This window comes from Anopheles merus, chromosome 3L (assembly GCF_017562075.2).
Source record: "Anopheles merus strain MAF chromosome 3L, AmerM5.1, whole genome shotgun sequence".
In the NCBI taxonomy this organism is placed as follows: Eukaryota; Metazoa; Arthropoda; class Insecta; order Diptera; family Culicidae; genus Anopheles; species Anopheles merus.
Window position 1 is genome coordinate 24448778 of NC_054085.1, and position 19733 is coordinate 24468510.

A 19733-nucleotide genomic window follows, 5' to 3' on the forward strand; every position below is an offset into this window, starting at 1 on the left:
TAAAGGTTTTCCAGCAAACGCTACCCTCTCGATACATTCAATTTTAAAACCATCAACTTATCCTTACAATATGTAGGCTTAGTCCTGTTTCCTTACTTCCCTTACCGAACCAAAGGTGATGTCAATTTAATCCTTGTGACAATTTTGTCTGAAACTTTTTGCCCTCCCCACTCGTTAGCCCCATAGGTACGTATTCCTAATGCTGCGTGTAAAGGGTTCATCGAACGGAAGCTTATCCCGGAATCAACCCCTTCCGCTCGAGCGTTGTTAAAGTGGATATAACTTTTCATTACGCTGATGTTTCGTTTAAAATTTATTATTGCAACTCCCACCTCTTAAGCTAACCTGGGCCGGCTTTGTGTAGGCTTTGGAAGTTTACGAGAATTTATGTCCCCAGGAAACGGAGCCGAAAATTGTCGAAACGATCATCGGCTTCATGAAGGCGTCGGTGAAGAAGACCTGCCACCACCATTTTACCCCGCCTTATCTTGGTGACCAAAAATTATTGCAAAACATTTAAGCAACTTCTATCCTGCTTTTGGGGGAGCATTTGATCGGGTCGGAGAAGATCAGCTTAATATCTTTATTATCGCTATCTGCCATACCTGAGATGGGGAAGAGTTCGAATCGTTTGCGTTCACGGTAGTCTTCATCGGCTGCCGGGCCAGCTTGAATGGACGGTTATTCTTTCCCATACCCATCTCCGGCGTTGGCAGCGTTTGTTTTAACAGGCAGTTTGTGCTGTGCCGAGTTCGGCGAGTCTGGCTGGCTTATTTGATCAGCCACCTTACCTTCTACGGGGCTACGGTGACTTTGGTGATGAAATTATGAAGTAATAATAAAATTTATGGTCGACAGCTCGTGGCAGAGCGTTGTCACGGAGCGGAGGCGTAGAATATGTTGTTTCTTCGGGCTGGCCAATCCGAAGAAGATGTCTAGAGCACATAAAGTTTATGGGTGAAAAACTCAAACGGTTTACGTTGACAGTCGGAGTTGGTCTCACGCTGAATAAAATATGATTCGATCAATTCCGAGCACTTTATGAGACGGTTATTGAAGTGTTACCTTAAAGTTGCAAATTCTAGCAGAATTATGATGAATTACTTTAAAATTGTTCCATCAATGAAGCTTAACAATTATTGAAGATTGCTTCAATAAAATACTAGAAGAATGCTTCCATATCATTCACAGACTGTATTGATTTTGTAATACTACAGGGAAAATCTTACCGCAAATCAATTTCAACCCTTCCATTCAACCAAACTGTACAATGAACAAGCTGCAAAAAAAGTAATCGATTAAGTTCTCATTTTCCAGGCTGCGATATTGAAACGAGAAAACGGGAATTCTAATGGGGGACATTGGGATTTTACCCACACTTCCATTGGACGCAGGAACCACTGAAACGAAACCAAAACTGACCACTTATTCACACACACACACACGCACGCTCGCACTCAGACACTCAAAGTGCCGAAACGATCGATGGTGTGCGTGTGCCGCCGGCCGCAGATCAATCGGCCTAATGAAATGCGATATATTTTCCTACCAATTATCGTCATCGATAACTTTGTAGAATATTAATTAGACGCTGATGGTCAGTGTGCGTGTGCGCCTGTGTGTGTGTGTGAGGGTACGTCGATCGATTGTCCATCGTGTCGCATACCGCCGCCAGTGACACCACAAACCCGTCTTGAACCCAACAAGTCGAACGCAACGGACCAACCACACTCGGCACAGTGTGTGCCCGCCGCTCTCTCCAGTGCTCTCGAGTGCCGAGTGTGATGCGATTTCGATGAAGTTGGTATAATTAAATTATTCCACTCGAGCGTCCTGTGCCTGCGCCTAGCTCGGATGGTTTCGATGGCACTGGTCGCCGACGGTCGGTCAGCGTGACTCCGATGACACACTCGCTCGTGGAGCGGTAGTGCATGTGACTCTGTCCCCCTGAGGGGACGGCAAAACCTTCGGTCGAGCAAGGGTTTGAGAAATCCCGGACCCGGGGCTTCGGGGTTCTAAACCCATCGTCTGCTCATCGTGGTCGGGCTGGTGCACAGTGAAAGTGTAAACTAATTGTGAGCAAATGATGGCGCACACGGATGTGCTCGTGAATCAATGTGCAGTAACGCTCGGAAATGGAAACCAGCAAATCATTGGGACGACCGATGGACGGTGCCAATTCCGTTGGGAGTTTTTCTTGCCCGAGCGGTAGCAACGTTTAGCAGCGCTGGTGGATGTTTAATTTATACAGATAATTTCCAATCCCACAGCACGGGCTGAGACAGGGGAGCAATACGTCGTGGATGGATGATCCGGGAGTAAGGCGTGGGTTTGGACGAGTGAATTTGAATAGCAGCGAATAAGTGTTTCAGGAATTAAGCGCTTAAGCTTCCTGTTTTGGAACTTATCAAAAGTATATTGAATTGAAGGCATTAAAGATTCATGATAAATTGAAAGCTACTTTTATGCTATCCAATCTTTGCTTTCATGGGTTTTCTTAAAATTAAGTAAACTTTGTAGCCCTTTTCGTTTTAAGTTCTTAGGTCGAAATTTCGGTCTGTCAGCTGTTTGCATTGTATAGCAGTTTTCGAGCAGCTATCTTTATGATTCAAGTCGGTATAATATACAGGTGGGCTTATCCCAAGGTGTATAAATTTGGAAGACAGATTTTTATAGCTTCTGTTTCTGAATGAAGATTTTAAGAGTGTTTTGTGTATTCGTCAAGCCTCCAGAAAGCTTGTTTGAGCAAAATTTTTCACCCGTTCTGTCAAAAAAGTGATATTCAAATTTGGTTATAAAAAAAACGCTATGAGGCCACCTGGACTACCTACACTTTGATTCTGGATTCCATTACCTGATCTCTTTAATGCACCTGGGGATAAATGTAAACATCACCTAGCTTGCTATGATATTTTTTCGAGCAGGTACTCGAATCTAATTCTTGCTTTGAGGCTAGAATAATCTAGACTGAAAATTGCAGGATAGTTTTGTATGGACTGTTTACAGGATTTCAGCCTCCAACTGTGAAATCCCATAAAAAAAACTGATAAGAATCGTGAAGGGCCCCTTTGATGGTTTCATGTAGTACTTCTTGACTAGTAGTTAACTTCTTGATTCTATAATCATTTTGACCAGGGGTCTCCAAACTACGGCCAAAAGTTGTGGGCCACTTGCTCTTGAGGGCCAGCATTTAATGCCGCCCGCGATGACTGGGTAAAGGTTAAATTAAATAGCTGTCTTTTCTAACTAATTAATCAAAATTGATTTTTTTAATTCTGAGAGACGAAAATCAAGATTCAATAAAACAAAGCTGCAGAAATTTAGTTAGTCTTTTCTTATTAAAACGAGAATTGATCTTGCACTCATTGTAAAGGTAGTGTCAAAATGGCCCTCAACAACGTTTATTGTGAAGCAATGTGGCCCGCAAACGGAAAAGTTTGGAGACCCCTGAGTTAGACGATAAACAGTGTATGCTACAAAGTATCAATAACACAACATAGTGTTAGCTGTAGCTTTATTTTATAAATCTATTAAACTGTAATTTCGTTGTAATTTCCTCTCCCCTAACCAACCGGACATGATATGTCTTTTCCAACCGAGACTTACCCACGCCTGCCGAAATCAAAAGCATAACGAATCAATTTTGCATAGCTAAACCGCATCGCGCTGCCACCACCGTCTCAAAATTCAAAAGTCATCGTTCGCCGTTCCGTGCCCTTTTCGCATCCGGCCCTGAACCAGCAGCGCCACATTCGAACTACTTTTCCCACGGCATCCTGTTCCGCGGCGATGCTGGACTGGCTCGCCGGCTGCCGAGTGAGATCGATCGAACACGTTGCGCGAATCATCATAATTCATACGAATTAATTAATTAGGCCGATGCGCTGTTTGACATATCATTTAGATGTTAATTAAGATAGACAGCACAGCCCGAGGCACAATCAGCATACTCCCTTCCCCTAACAGCAGGGCGACGAGGCGCTTTTTCCAAACCAGTTCCCATCCCATCGGAAGCGTTCCGCATGAGAAATGGTGCGTTTAATTTTATCGCTTTCTCGTATCGTGCGTGATCCACCCTTTTCTGCCACTACTACTATCGTGCATTGCTCCGCGCGATCATGCAGCCGGCTTTGGAGTTCGTCAAAAACACCCCTACGTGTCCCGGTTCCGCGATTTGTGGGTGCATTGTTGTGGAAATTTGTGCAATCGGGTTGAATCGGACTCCAATTAAGCAGGGTGGGCCACCACACAATGCCATAAACCATAAATTCGATCGATTTGCTGCTGCTGTCGAATGTCGTAAAATGGTTGATTGCTGGACGCTGGCCAGGATGCGCAGGATGCGATGATTTATGATCGATGAAAAGCGGACTTAATGTGGACGAGATTCACCAATAATCAGTGCAATTAAGGTATCGCGTGACTTTAAACCGAACAACAGAAGAGATTTTGGTTTTGTGCTGATAATAATGACTTGCAGCAGCTAAGAAATGTATTAATAGTCTTGAATTTCACTTTAATGATGCAGTTGAAAGCCAAGAACTATTGGTCTTTTGTACTTTCCGCCCTAAGGTAGGCTAGGTATACGCTTTTGGTAACTAGTCGTTAGGAAATTGACGCCTCAAAGTATGCAATAAGGTACACATTTTCCGTATTGGAATGACCATTTCCATAGTAGAATGAAAATCAAATATGAAAAGAAAAATTAACATTAGAAAATATAAACAATCATTGTTCAAACACAGTTCAAGACATAAAATCCTTTAAAAATCGTTTTGTGAAACATTTCTCCATCCACAATGGTCAATATTATCTTTATTCAATGTAGCACCTAAATCATTGAAAGCAATGTAAAGAAGCGTAACATCATCCTACAGTCATTCCATTTCAGGGCATGAATACTTAAAATGCTTAAAACCGACAGTAACATTGACTGTGCAACAAAAGAATATTATTAAGAGATTTCGAGAGCTTTGAATTGCATTCAAAAGAATGAAATGTATTCTAGCACTCTGTGTCTTGTTCGGCACACTATACAGTCTTCGCCCCTAATCTATCGGAAGAACGTAAGTAGGGAAAGCAAAATAAATGGCAGAAATCCGATCTCGTTGAAGCACCACCGAAGGAAGCAAGCGTGCTGAAAATGCACACAACCACTAGATTTTTGCCTAGTGCCGGCAGCACCACACCGCATAAATATCCATTCGACGTGTCTCTGCCGGTCCTGTGGGAAGGAAGCTGATAAAAAGTAACACCCGCACACAGCACGTTGTACGCCATTGTGCATTGGTTCTTATGCAGATTGTTCTGTGTGCACTTTTCAGCGCCCGTGCCACGATGCACTGCCGTTCCCATCTTGATGCGTTTGAGCGGTGTTGCTAAAGAGAACGTGTCATCGAACAAGTGTTTCAGCCGCCGTTCTCTCGCACCTCAGCGAGACGCTCCCGTAAGTTGGGATGAAGCAAAAAAAAATCATGCACTCATCTGTTGAGGCAAAGTGATGAAAAAGAACAAGCTCGCGTGCATCATGCACCTTCCTGCATGCCTGCATGCCTTCGCCCTGCCCGGTAGCGCCCTGTCCGACGCTTTTGTTCGTTCTTCATTACGGATTCATAAATCTGTTAAAACACGAACACATTTCCAACGAGCTGATGAAATTAATATTTATGTGCGCTTGCAAGAGTTCGGGGTTTTAAAATTCAATTACCATGCACTAGGGTCTCTTGCTCGCCCCGAAAGGGAGGATGATGTATCTGAACTTTCTCTCGCTGTAGTATTATTTTTTTTGTCTTTGTTCATTTTTCCCCCAAATTGCGCTTAAACGGGACGGTGACGGAGACCCGGCGCTCGATGGAGTAAGTTTTAACACAAACCATATCGTTGTCGATTAAATGGCGCATGATAAGAGCATGACGCGTATAGAATGGCTGAAAAATGGCTTCTGCAAAAAAAAAAAACAAACGCAAAAACCAAAGCGTAAAAGCATGACGAGGTGAGTGTTTCTGGGACTGGGACACACTCTGTACATGTCACTCAGAAAAAGCGTCACACTATGGAATGTCGTCAAATGGTGTGCCATCACCGTGATAATCATTATTGCTGGCGGGACACCGTGGATGAGAGTTCGAAGTGCTGCCATGGTTTATTGCATTTACGGTATTTCGATTCTGTTGAAGGCGGGAAGGAATGATGTCGCTTTTGTTAATTATCATGATGCGCGCTGAGAATATTTATGACGCCGGTTGAAAAGGTTGAATGAGTTAATGAGCTGCTTGGAATCGGCAATTAAGTGTTGCATTATGGGTCGGTTTTATTGCTTCCCTCAAATTAAGTTTTGAATAAGTTATTGCTCGTTGAAATTGCAGCAATTCTTGTCGTGTTTGATAAAGTTATCACAGTATTATTAATATCTTAAGTTTTCAGGTAAAAGATTTCAAGATAATTAAGACAAAATAGTGATATATATATATGATATAAAAAACGAAGAATGCAAATACATGAAATAACAGTTATATTTGTACATTTAACTGTTCTAGTTAAAATTTAATCGACTTAGTTAAAAGAGGTAAAAAATATGACAGAAACATGCAAAAGATATATAACATGAAAAAAATTCAATTGGAAACCCAAAACGCTATATGAAATAAAACCACAAATACAAAAAATGAGGAAAAAACAGTCGTGTATGAAAAATAACAAATGAAACAAAGATGAAGTGTATTTTAACTACACATAATAATTGGAAGAAGTAATAAAAAAACTTCTAAATTAAATCTTTATAAGCGTCATTATCTTTTTGTAACAAAATTAAATTGAACTGTCCAAAACACAAAGCTAGGTAGCGGCAGGTGAAATTGAGCAAACTGACCAACATTACAACCACTTTAAATTCCAATCGCCGGCAGTTGCAGCAAAGCGTTTGATAGCGGTTGGCAAATTCTAAACAACTTAAATTGGTGATTTTCAACCGAACCAGTTGGTGTTAATATCCGCCGGTTAAGCGTTTTGCATCGCCCGTGGCCTGCCTCTGTTAGAGCATCTGCGTGCCTGCATCGCAACTAAATGAGTGGCCTACGGGAAGGAGCTCACTTAACCGCAGAGCATCATACCGCTTGATATGCATGCCAAGTGCAACCGGTCCGGGGCCCAAACCTTTACCATAGCGCCCGAAAGAGAATAGAACCACACCACACCAAACACTTCAGTTCGTAGTCCGTTTTCAAATAAACCGAAAATCCCGAAAATTGCACCAAAACTCCTCGGTCAGCAGTTTTGGTTGGGTTGGGTGGGCTGAATGAGAAAGGTGGGAGTTTTTTTTGTTAAAAGCTCATCCGGAGGATGAGTCACCGCCCCAACTACCCAGCTGGGCCAGAGCACCATTGGGGGTTCATTCCGAAAATCCTTTCCCGCAATGGGAAGGAGAGAAAAGAATATTCATACAATCGCCTCATGAGTGTGGTTATACTTACGGACATTTTTGCGGTAGAGTAGATTTCATCCGTCAGCACAGCCCGGGTGGAGCACTGCTCGAGAGATACGACCAGACACACAGGCAGGCCAAACCACCGGAACACAACTGTTGAATTGTTGCGCCTCGTCGGCAGAGTCCAGGCAGACAAGCGTATCGCACACAAACCGGGCGGCAAAAGTTGAAGAATAGCCTGTTCTGTTCGAGCTGCCACGTGGTCAGTCATCAGTCATTCCCTCACATTCACCAGCCTGCAAATCATGCCGCCCGGGGGGAGGGAGCGTTTGGGACGGTTAAAATATAGCCCAGAAACGCAGGCACATATGAATGGGAGCGAATAGTTTTCGGAAAATGGTTGCCTTTTTTCACTGCTCGAGGACTGTTGATGGTGATAGTTTTGAATTGATGAAAGTCGACAAAAATGCTTTAGTTTCTATTTTCATTTTGGGTGAATTTATTACTTGCTGAAAATAAATGCATTATTGCATACTTTGATTCTTCAAACAAAATGTTCCAAATTTGAGTGAGTCTATAGTGAGCTTTTATCGTCTTTATAAAGAACCATACATGGATTCACTCTATTCATTTCGATTACCTTACCTAAAAGCAACTGACACGCGGCGCATAAAAGAATGTCCTTCTTTGAATAGCTCGAACATTCACATGCGCTATCACCTTTCACCGTCCGTCTTTTGTGAATACTTTCTTCCCGGCTACGTTCCCTAGTTTTAATTAAAATGAATGATTTATTGTACGGCTTGCTGGCGCGTGATGCTAGCAGCATGCAGACAACCTCAAACGACACACATTCAGACGCTGGCATACATTTAAGGCCGTCATCGTGCTGGAGCGTAGCAGTGGGTTTTTTTTTCTCTCTCGGTGAGTTATCGCTCATGTTTCCATTGTAGTTTCGTTTTGTTCCCGAGTGCACTCGATGGCACGTACCGCCAGTTTCAAATATTGGAAGGTGAAGAATTATACCGTTTTGTCCGAACCGTGTGCGAATAGTTTCTGCATTATGAGCATTGGGTCCTTAGATGCAATTTTTAAAATTTCAACATTTTAGCTTACAGTGTTTTCCAGGAGTTTTCATAGCAGTGGGACACTTTATTGACTGCTTCTTACGCGAAATGAACTTAATGTAATGGGAATTGGACTCTATAGCACCCTTGTTGGACAATTCCAGTAGGAATTTCCAATAGGAGCTGTCCAAAAAAGGTGCCATAGAGTCTACTTTCCATCATATAAAGTTCACTTCGCATAAGAAAGAGTCAAGGAAGTGTTCCACAACTATGAGAACCCCTGGAAAATCCATGCTATACAAGCTAGCGATACTTGCAACAAACATGACCATGAACAAAAACGCCTACAAATATGCAATCTACATAGCAAAAGCGTATTTACAAACATACGTTATCACACATTTTGGTAGATGGTAATACAAAACAGATAAAAGCTGGAATAGTAAAAGCGACTACAGGCTCCTACATTAAAACTAACGATGCTACTCCTTTGACGTCCAAAAACTGAATGCTAATGGACCCAAAGAATATTGAATATTTTGCAGTTTTACCATACGGGACAGTATTGAGCGCAAAGTAATGACTATGTTTCTATTTCAAAGTATTACACTTCAGAATGACCACATTTTAATCAAAATGTATATTTACATGAAATTAATTTGTGAACACAATGCACCTTACCACAATAGCTACCGGCGAGCATTTATTAATTCTTCATCTCGGTGAGTGTAGCGGAATGTTTTCATAAAGGCGAACCAAAGTTCAATAGCTCAAGCACACTCCATCGTCAATATTTGTCAATTGTGATTGAGGTCACAAGTCCTCTGGCGCAAGGCAGGGCAACAAAGTAAACGCTCCATCTTTCTTTACTTTACCGTACGTTGCTTCTCTACATCGTAATCCTTTCCAATATCCCAAGCGGTGCAACGGGATACAAAGCAAACAAAACAACCCTGGACTGGACATATTGTTTCGCCGGAAGGACCACGGCCAAAAGTAAGGTTAGCCTGACACGGCGTGCAACGTGCAACTTTTACGTCAAAGCTTGGGGGAAATATTAATCTTAGCCCTTTTGGACTGCCTCCTTTGGCTGCCAATATTTTTGCATTCGCCCGGTCCTACCGACGCAGGCTGCACAGCCCCGATTCAGATGCAGCAAAACTTTCCCATCAATGAATAATCTCCCCAAGGAGACTCAAGGGCCAGGCAGCAGCAGTAGTAGCAGCAGCAGTTCGAGTCGAGAGTGTAGCCCTTGTCAGGTTTTTTGGGAGCGAAAAAGTTGCAGTCAGAAGCATTCTTGCGCTGTGGCACCGATCGGAACGAGCTTTTGCAGGCACAATGATTCAATAAACGTTCAATGATTTTTCAATTTCGTCAACCAGTTTTTTTTTGTTGTTGTGTGTATTCTCCTTGTGAGAGCCAACTTACCCCAACTGCGGGTGCTGGGGCAGGATTTGCGATTGTTGTGTTTCGCATGCTTTGCATTTTGAAGCGTTTGCAGTTTGCTTCTTCTTCTGGGGATGTTTTTTGCGCCGTCTGCCCTCTTTGTGCGCAATTTCGATCGTGAAGTGTGTAGCTGGTAGATGGAATATGCCGCACCAAAAAAAAAAAAAAAATTGGTGTGGAAAGTGGTATGGAAAAAGTTTTCAATTTTAAAAAGCGGCCACACAAACGTGTACGTACAATGTGCCGCAGCATCGTTTTGGGGGGTTGGAGATTTTATTTCCATCTTTCCGTACGGTAAGCCACTTTGCAAGAGGGCACACAAGCAGCGAAGCGTTCAAAACATCTCACCGACGCTGGGTACGTTGCATTGGCCAAATGTGCTTTTTGTGTCGATTTTTTGTTGTTGTTTTCGAGCAAAAAAAAAAAAAGAAACATCCCCACCCTAGAAAAGTAGTTCCATATTCGATGGGAAATATTTATGAATCAAGCATTGACAGACCGGATATCCCAACCGCCGATTCGAGTTGGATTCGGTTGTTGTTTACAGCATTTTCCCATCAGCATTTTGAGATCGTGCTCTGTTGTGGTACAACTTCCCCCGCCCGTTGTTTGGTGAAGAAGCTTGAGCTTAAAGATGTTGTTTTTTTTGCCGCACAGCTTTCCTGCACAGGGCCAAGTTGTGTAATGTAGATCGTACACCCGTGTAATCATTGAGCCGGTAAATTCGTGTACTCGCGTGCGGAGTGCGTTGAAGGTTGCCAACGCGAATAATCTGCTCGCCGGGGCGTGTACATCCGATAAGTGTCTTCTGTGGAAAGCGGCACAAGACACAAGTCGTCTCGTTGAGAATGATGACAGTTGGGAGATTTATTTCGTCTAGCCGGAAAAAGCGCTCGCTGGTTGTAGGTTGGTCCTTGTCTTCAATTAATAAATTCCAAAACTTCAGACACGCTGGAACCCGTTTCGCGACATGTATGCTGTTCTTTATTCGTTGAAATAACGAATAATCTAAATAACTTGAAATAACGAATAATAAATTTGTTCTATTTATGTCAAATATTTGAATTAAATGATGTTCCATTATGCACTTCCCTATATTGTTCTTTAAATCAATATATGTGCAGTGAATTTTTAACATTTCGTAACGCATATTTACATTTACAAACTGAACCAGCTACCGTGAAAGCATTTTCGATCGCATTAAATTGTTTCGAACACAAACAGCATTTAGCACGGACACATTAATTACTTTCGCTCTTTAGACACGTGCAGCATCCATTCGTGTGCCTTTTTTATTATTCTACTTAAAGCAGGGAAGCATGAAACAGTGCGTGGAAAGTAGTGCAATTCGCATCTTGCCAGCATGACAAATACTGGAAAGCAGAACTTGCCCAAACAATGCATACGGAGCATAGACACACGCAAACAAACAAAAATAAACAGGTGGTAAGCTCCCACATGATAATGTGTTGCATTTCTCCCCCCAAAACCCCACATACAGGGTTTCCCACGATTTATTGGTTGGTTCCCATCAATTTTTGGTGGGATGCTACGATATTTTGGCCGTTTCCCAGAATTTTGCAGTCCAATTGTATTGATATCCAATCGGAAAATACCAATAAATTATGGAAACGAACCAAAAATCTATGGTATACGATCAAAAAATCGTGGAAACGCACCAAAAAATCATGGGAACTGACCAATAAACCGTGGGAAACCCTGTAAAACACATGCCCCAAAATAAATACAAAAAAACGCAGAGAAAAGGAAAACAAAAACCCCACCAACCGAGACAGATAAAAACAATCAAACACAACAAACGAAGTGAAGAATAAATCACAATCAAATTAAACTGTCATTAAAAAATAATTAATAGCACAATGTATGTGCGAAGCCCGTCGCAGCCTGGGATGGGTTTCGGTACAGCAATGCACAGCGCGATGGTCCAGCCCGAAGGAAGATGGAATTGGAATTGGCGCAAATTGGAATAATGTGACCAATGCTTAAGGGCTGTGTAACGTCTGTTTTTGGTTTTCGATGCCATCACCGCTCCCCATGCGCGGTGGAATTCAAATAGAGTTGAATTATTCACACTCACTCATACTCGTAGCTCTTTAATTGAAGGGATGTTTGAGAGAGGGAGTGTGTTTTTGGGGTTTTAAAGTGGAATTTAAAGCATTTCTGTACAATTTTATTCGATAATTGATTTTGCTTCTTGCTCTTGCCTCACAACACAAAGCATCGATTGCTTTTTGCTTCGTGCTTGTTTGGAGTGTTGATGATTTTTCCAGCACCTTTCCTGCAGCGGGTGGCTACAGGATGGATAATTTGCTCTCTGGAGTGTTGAGGCTCTTGCGTTGGCTTTCTTCTCGGTAGGGATGCCATCGTACGTGACACCCGACATTCGATGTGCTTTCAATGCACTTAATTCGCCTTCCTTGCTGCGTTCCGAAAAGGGACCTTCATCATCCAGCATGACCAAGGCTGAGGCTGTGTGTCTGCCATGTCATCATGGTTGCTTAATTTCAGCGCAATTAGTGAAGAAGGCAAACTGTCGTGCCGTTCGGTTGCCGCTGCTGCTGCTGCTAACCAAATTCCACCTCGTGCTCCACCATTTGAAGCTTCCCAGCATCAACCCGCCTACCGTGTGCTGGGCGTGCTATCGCTTTTTTGTGTCAACGCCAGCAAAACGAAGCGTGATGATGTCGGCCCGCGCCTTCACCACCACGCGTCAAGGAAGCAGAAAGTGCAGTTTAATTAATTGATCTGTCGATTTTCGCTTGGTGCAAAAAAGGCATAAGAAAACCCTCCGGGGATGGAGAAAAAAGAGGTTGACAACGAGCAAGTGCACGATTGCCTTCGCCTGTTGTCACAGAGTCGCCTTTTGCGTGTGGCGAAATAAACCACCGAAGGCACCCGCGCACCAGGTCTTATCAAGCGTCGCTTGCTGAAAGCTGCCGGAAGCGGTTTGTCGATGGGCTGTGATGGGAGAGAAGAAGAAAAAAAAGCTTCCGTACAGCGTACGAGCGGTTTGCTGAGATGTCATTGGGCTTTTAATTTTTTTCTTTGGAGGTTAAAGGGTGGTTTCACTTTTTCATGACCGGGTGTCGTCTTTGCATGGTTCGAGTGTCTAACCACGATTCAGCAACACACATAAAACACACATCTCCCACTGTAGCTACTTCGTTCATTTAACACTCATTTTTGCTACGCTTCCAAGAAGCTTTTAGAGCAGCAGACGAAGGGAAGGGCGAAAACATTGAATCTAAAAGCTTTCTTACTTGATGAGTGGTACGGTTTTCTCGCATGCTGGCTCAGCCGTAATTGATGTCTTTCGTTTCGTGCAGCAGCAGGGGCGCTTCCGGGCGTTTGTTTCGTAAATCGACAGTCATTAATTAAGTTTATAGGTTATTGATTTTTGGTGCCTTGAATCAGTTTATAAATTGACTACTTGAGATTGTTTTTTTTAAATAATAGTATTGGTGAGGCTCTCGCAGGTAAGGTATAGGAAGGGAAAAATTAAGTTCTTCGCTTTGTTACTAAAATTTATCATTTATTTATTTTTTTTTGTTTTTCAACTATTATACTATTTTTAATTTTTTCAGGGGAGGGTAAGACACTCCAAAAATTGAATTACGATTACTAGCCCCTGAAATTAGGCAACTGATCGAAAATGATAGTAACTCGCCTAAAAGTATGCAAGCTGTTTTTTAATCGTTTTTAACCTGTGGTCCTCTTTCATAGTTTTTATTAGTAGATTAAGGTCCCATCAAATTAGTCTCATCAAAAAATGAGTAGATACCATCAAATGAAAAATTCAGAGATCAGAAAATAATCAAAATTTGAGACAACTTTCATATAAGCATTATTCCAATAAGCATTTCACTTCATTCGCGTAAAAGCAAATCCACACAACACAGAGATACAATCCGCTACTGTCTACACTTACTGCAGCAAAACTGTATTTGCCAAAGTGACGGGCGAGGATAGACAAACATTTGTTCTAAATGCATCTATCAACAGGGGCTTACTTTCTAGTTTCATTTTTACAGCCATTTTGCGCGACATTTGACGGCAACGTGCACCCAGTCGTACCATTACACTGTAAAGTCAATACAAGTGCCAAGCAATCACCGCTGGAATAACAATTGTAATCAAGCATACTCGCTAAAACTTGCCATGATTCGTTTCCTACCGACCGAGTCATCGATTCTGGACCGTTAGCTGGGAGTGGAATGGAAAACTACACCCATGCCTGTGGTTCTGACTTGCGGGCAAACTGTGTCTGTGTTTGATTTGTAATTGATAGATTTAGCTCGAACCGCTCCGAAACAAAGTGTGCGTGTGGGACAACCTCGGGCGACCGCAACCGTACTGACCGTTCCACGCTCGCGCTCCTCGTTCCCCTGGCATTCTTTCGGCTAAAATATCCAAAACACTCGATCGATCGGTATTCCTTCCATGAGTGCTTCAAGCTTCTTTCGAACTCAGCCTTTGTCGACTTTCGGTGTTTATGCAGATCCAGGCTTAAACACTCATCCCCCCTGCCGAACAGGCTGACTCCATTTGAAGCGAGAGGAAATGAACTCAACCACCGAAATGGAAATTGATTTTCAACCAATGTGGCACTCCCAACTTGCCCACTCGCTCCGGCAAAGGCCGTTTCTCTTTCCCAACCCAGAACCGCCATTCTGGCTGGCGGTTTGAGGGAAATTAAAATTCTCAAGTTTGTTTACGCTCCGCTTGATCCCTTCGGTCAGTTGGACTCGAAACTTTTCGGCTTCCAGTGCATGCCAAGTCCGGCACAGCAGCAGTGCGGTGAGTTTTCACGTTTATCGATTCGAGTTTTCAATAATAATGGTCAAAGTTCGGTGAGCTCTTGGTTTGCCCTCTGTGCCGGGTGGTTTAAATTTGTTCCATTGTTATTTTTTTCATTGGTTACTCTCCAACCAGTCCACTCAGTTCTCTTTAAGTATGGGGAAGCGATTTGGCTTTCTCTTTCCCAGGTTGAAAGTCATCAGCATTTGGTGCTATACTCAAGCTAAAGGTTTGATGGTGGGGAATCTAAGGTTGAAAAATTCTATTATTCGTCCGTTGGTGATAGCGTAAGGTGTGGTGAATGAAGAATAGAATAGCAGTTTGAAAATGTCAGGCTCACATTCAATTCGTGATAAGATAGCTTTATAAATATGTTGATGATAGCAAAAATATATGTTAAGGAAAGAATTTCTTTAAGTTGCTGAATTATATGTTTTTTTTTGTAATCTTTTGCATCAATGTTAGTAAATTATAGCTTGTATAAAAAATCTCTTCTTTTGTTAAACATCTGTATGGAATATTTTCTAATTTATTTAATATTTTTCGTTGACATGAAGTCTTTGTTTTAGATTTGTGTGATTTTTTTCTTTGTTAAAATCAAATGTCTGTTTCTTGTTCTATCTAGATTTTCTTTGAACTGTTTTTGGTTTAGGCCTGCCTGTACACCACTAATGGGCTTGACATTCAGTGCCTTAACGATTCCCATAGCTGAATAAACTCTCCTACGTATGGGGATACGGTCCATATGGGAGTTGAACCCATGACCCATGTCATACAAGTTAACAACTGTACCACGAGACCAGCCGAAGATGTCTTTGAATCGAACGAAAAATATGATATAGTATATAGATTCCTAAATATTGCGGAGCAGTTTGATAAACTGTTGCAATTTGTTCTGCTTTTGCGCTTGAAATCGTATAATATGTCGATATCATGATATTTAAGCATGAAGTAAAATGAACCTAATTGCTCATTTATCATCCAATTGAAACCATAATTGATGTTCAACGTCTCAAATCTCGTGAGAATCCTAATGTTTCTTTGTGGTCACCCCAAAATCCGATACCCAAATTTTTCTGCTTACTAGCTAGTCTTTGTCCAACGCGTTTCCCACCCTTAAACAAATCCCAAGCGCAACAGCCAAACCCGCACACAGGTAGACAGATAAATCATTCTGTCAATTGAAGAGAAAGTGCAAAAATTATGTCGATGCAGAGGGCACGGTTACGCTACCATTTACGCTACACTATAAAACAGTGCTGCCCGGTGCGACGCCCATTAATGGAGGCGCTGGACCGTGCGGTGGAACTAAATCAAGGCAGCCGCCTCCCAGTGCCGCTCAGGGACAACCATCAAATAATGAATAGACACTTTAAACTCTCGAAAGAATTGACCAAGAGCACGGGCAACGGAAGAAAGCGCACCGAGCCAAAACGGTCCAGCGGATCGAACAATCGAACGGAACACTATCGATTTTTTTTTGCCGGCTCGTACCTTTTCGTGCGCTCCAACCCCGAAACTATCACAGGCCAGGTGAAACAAACCAAGGCCACCGCTACTGTTCTTCCTTCAGCCGCACAAAAAAAGGCCCTTTGGTGTGAGCTGATTCTTGGCAGCGTGTCGTTCAGCATGCGATTCTGCACGGAACAGTGTACAAAACAGGAACATGAGAAGGGTTGTGGTAGTTGTTTTTTTTCTCTCTCGTTAAGGCTTGTGTGGTGTATGTCCAGTGGCCATTTTATGCTGGCTGCGTTTCAAGAGGGCCCATTTTACGATAGAATGTTCATGGAAGAGTACAGGAGAAGAGTATGGGGGTTGTTTTCATTCTTTTCACTTTCATGTTGGGAGGCATTGGTCAGCATTGCTCAAAGCGTGCTGCAGTTTTACCTTTTATGTGACTGCTGGTCGTGTAAAATCAGCAGCATAAAGCAGCCATAAATTTTAACGGCATAGAATAAAGGATTTTTTGTGAAAACAGAACGGTTTGGATGGGGAAAAAATGCCAGAAAAAGATTATAAGAATATATCAAAACGTAGAGCATTGAAAAGTTGAACTAGAATTAAGAATTTTATGGAAAAAAACGCGTATAATATTGACTATATTTTTATTAGAAATTTTATTGCTCATTGTGATTCACTTTAAGGATAAAAAAGACACAATATTGAGTAAATCAAAAGTACTCAATTAATTGTTGTTATTTTTATTTTTGGGTGTACTTTTTACCATTTCCTTTAACAGTGTTTAAACTAAACGCAACCTCAGCTTTTCGCCGCAAATGCACCTTTACCGATGATGTAAAATGCGAAACAACCCAGGTGTACCCCACTCTTAAAGTCAACCAAACGACACGGCAAAAAGCACGTTAGCCGAAACGAGCCCCCTGCTGCCTCCAGCTCCGCAAGCTGCCCGACAACATCCTCGCCAACAACCGCCACCGACACAAAAGATAACCTTACAAAACGGCGCCCGAAACCTGAGCGCCAAGGGACAGAAAAGACGACTTCCAGCATCGGTTGCAACGGTCCGGCCCACCTCCCCGACAGACACGCGGCAGACGCTACGGATGCGAGCGAAAATGGCATCACATTATCGTACAGTTTGCGTCGACTCCACTTTCACCCGGCCCGTGGATGAATGTGAATGGGCTCCCCCGAAAATGGCTCCCGGGACGGGCTCGTTTCACGGTCGTATGGTCGTTTCGGAGCGCAGTAAAAAAGGAAAAACCAACCAGAATTTGTAGCAAAAACTGTTGAACGGACTCGCCAATACGAAAAACAGCGAGCGTACCCTTAAAATCGTATGTAAATAGTATTCTAATGGGAGCACAAATTTATTTCAATTCCCGAATTACAGCCGGATGAAGATCGCATCCCATATCATATCCGTATCGGGTGAGGGCAGGCCTGAGGGCTATAACAACAATCAATTCACACCAAGGGACCCAGCAACGAGGCACGCAACGCTGTCGAAAAGGGGACCGCACTGGTGCGCTGGTGGGAATTGAAATGGGAATGGATTATTATTATGGATTTAAAAAACGAACGACTTCCTGCGTGTGCACTACCTTTCAGTCACAATGTAACGAAAAGTTCCGATGGAAAAAAGTACACGCAAACACGGGCGCTGTTTCTGTTCATTTTCTATTTTTTGGGGACGTTCTTTTTCCTCTCTAAAATGGCCCCAACCAGAGGGACTTTTAATCATTGTTTCGTGTTCAAATATCGAGCACCTGACGGGTGACGAGTTTTTTCGTTTTGTTTTTCCTCGTTCTCGTTCACTTGATGTATCCCACACTTACTCAACGTGTTGTAATTGCTGCTCAACATGTGCGTGAGAACCAACCGTTACAAATCTCAACCGTTGCCCCATCGAGCCCCGCACAAAAAGGGGAGTGGTAGCCGTGCGCACACTAAGGTGTATTGGATCAGGATAATGGAATAAATTTCCCATTGCCCTGTGTGCGGGATTTAAGACAAACAGTGCTCGCTAGTGTGGTGGAGAGTAGTTACTCCTTTGCTCCTTCTATCGCCCTCGCTTCCACCGTTGTACAAGCCCTCAACAACAGCTATAATGCAGCTGGCGGTAAATTAAAGTTCAGCCAGCTTTACGACCCAAAACCTCGGACCCCGGGATGGTAAAGCCGGGACCCAGGGCGGTGGGTGGAAACATGTTCGACTAATTACGAAACAAAACTTATCCGTTCGGCTGTGTAGCGTGCACATTTGCATTTTTCCGAATGCGAATCGGAACCATAAACCGAACGGTTTACACACATTCACTCACCGGGCGCCTTTGACACAGTTTTTGCTGCCCAAGCGTTTGCTTAATTGCCGGTCTGGAGGCGGCACCGGGTCGGACGCAGACACAGACCGCTTCGGAATGGCAACCGTACTGTGGTGGTAGTGGTGGCGGCTGGACGTTGAAAAATGACTGCAGTAGGCTTGACCTCTTGGGGCGGAAATGAACTTTCTTCCTTTTTGGAAAGTGCAGCTGCAGCAGTAGTTAAACATGAAGGATGTTACAGTGAAGGAATAGAGCAACAACAACAGAACGGAAGTGCCGGCGGTCTTTTTTGATGTTTCGAGCTTAATTAAAGATAGTTCGCAACAATGTAGAGCAAGATTTTTTGCATTTTGGGGAGAAGCATGTTGCAAGGAGTGTGCTTGTGGCAATAATTTTTGTGCACTGGCATTTATTTATTTATGCTTGTGCTTTAATGCTGAGCCTGATTGAGAAACCTTAAGAAAAACTAAAATTAAATGTAGATGTCATGTAAAAAATATATAACTTGTAAATATTTTATTTTGCATACTTTTAGGCGTTCTCATAGCAAAGTTTAGTCCTTCAAACCGGATTATTTGTGACGCAATCAAGACTTGTTTGACGTCCGCAGCACTTATTGCATCGCGTTGAAGTGCGAAACCATACCACGGTCATTTAAACGATCATTTGGCCCCAATTTATCATTGCGTCTCCATGAAACTGCTTTCGGTGTTGTAATAAAATAAATCCACTGCGACAACTGTTCGGCCCTGGTTCGGTACGGGTCAGCAGCAACAGTAGCTGAGTTTCTTTTACGATCGAAACCCATTTGTTTGTTTTCGTCGGACGCCCTCGTTGGAGAAAGCAACAACAACAACAAAAAGTAAGCACACTCAAACTTTTTTCTCCACTTGTAGTGTAAATTACATCACGTTCTTTCCGCACCCGCTTAACTAAGCGTTTTACGGCGGCCAAACTGCACAAATGAACCATAAAACTGCTTTCGCCCCAATTTATGCCCTCCGAGGTGGGTAAATCGTTATGGAGGGTTTTTTTTGTTCTCTCGAAATGAAAATAAAAATAAACGTACCCGCGCCGCACTGACCAGTCTGTGGTCCGAAGCGTGGGGATGGCTAGTCAAAATGGATAAAATTGAAGTGTCGAAACGTGAGCGTGGTTAATGGTTGAAGCGAAACGATCAGCAACCGCCACACAA

At 42.8% G+C, this 19733-nt stretch overlaps 1 protein-coding gene across 7 annotated transcripts in view; it reads right to left on the reverse strand.

Moving 5' to 3' along the window:
- LOC121598671 overlaps positions 1–19733 on the reverse strand; it is a 441765-nt gene that overhangs the window by 287019 nt on the left and 135013 nt on the right. The gene's annotated exons all lie outside the window — the stretch shown is intronic.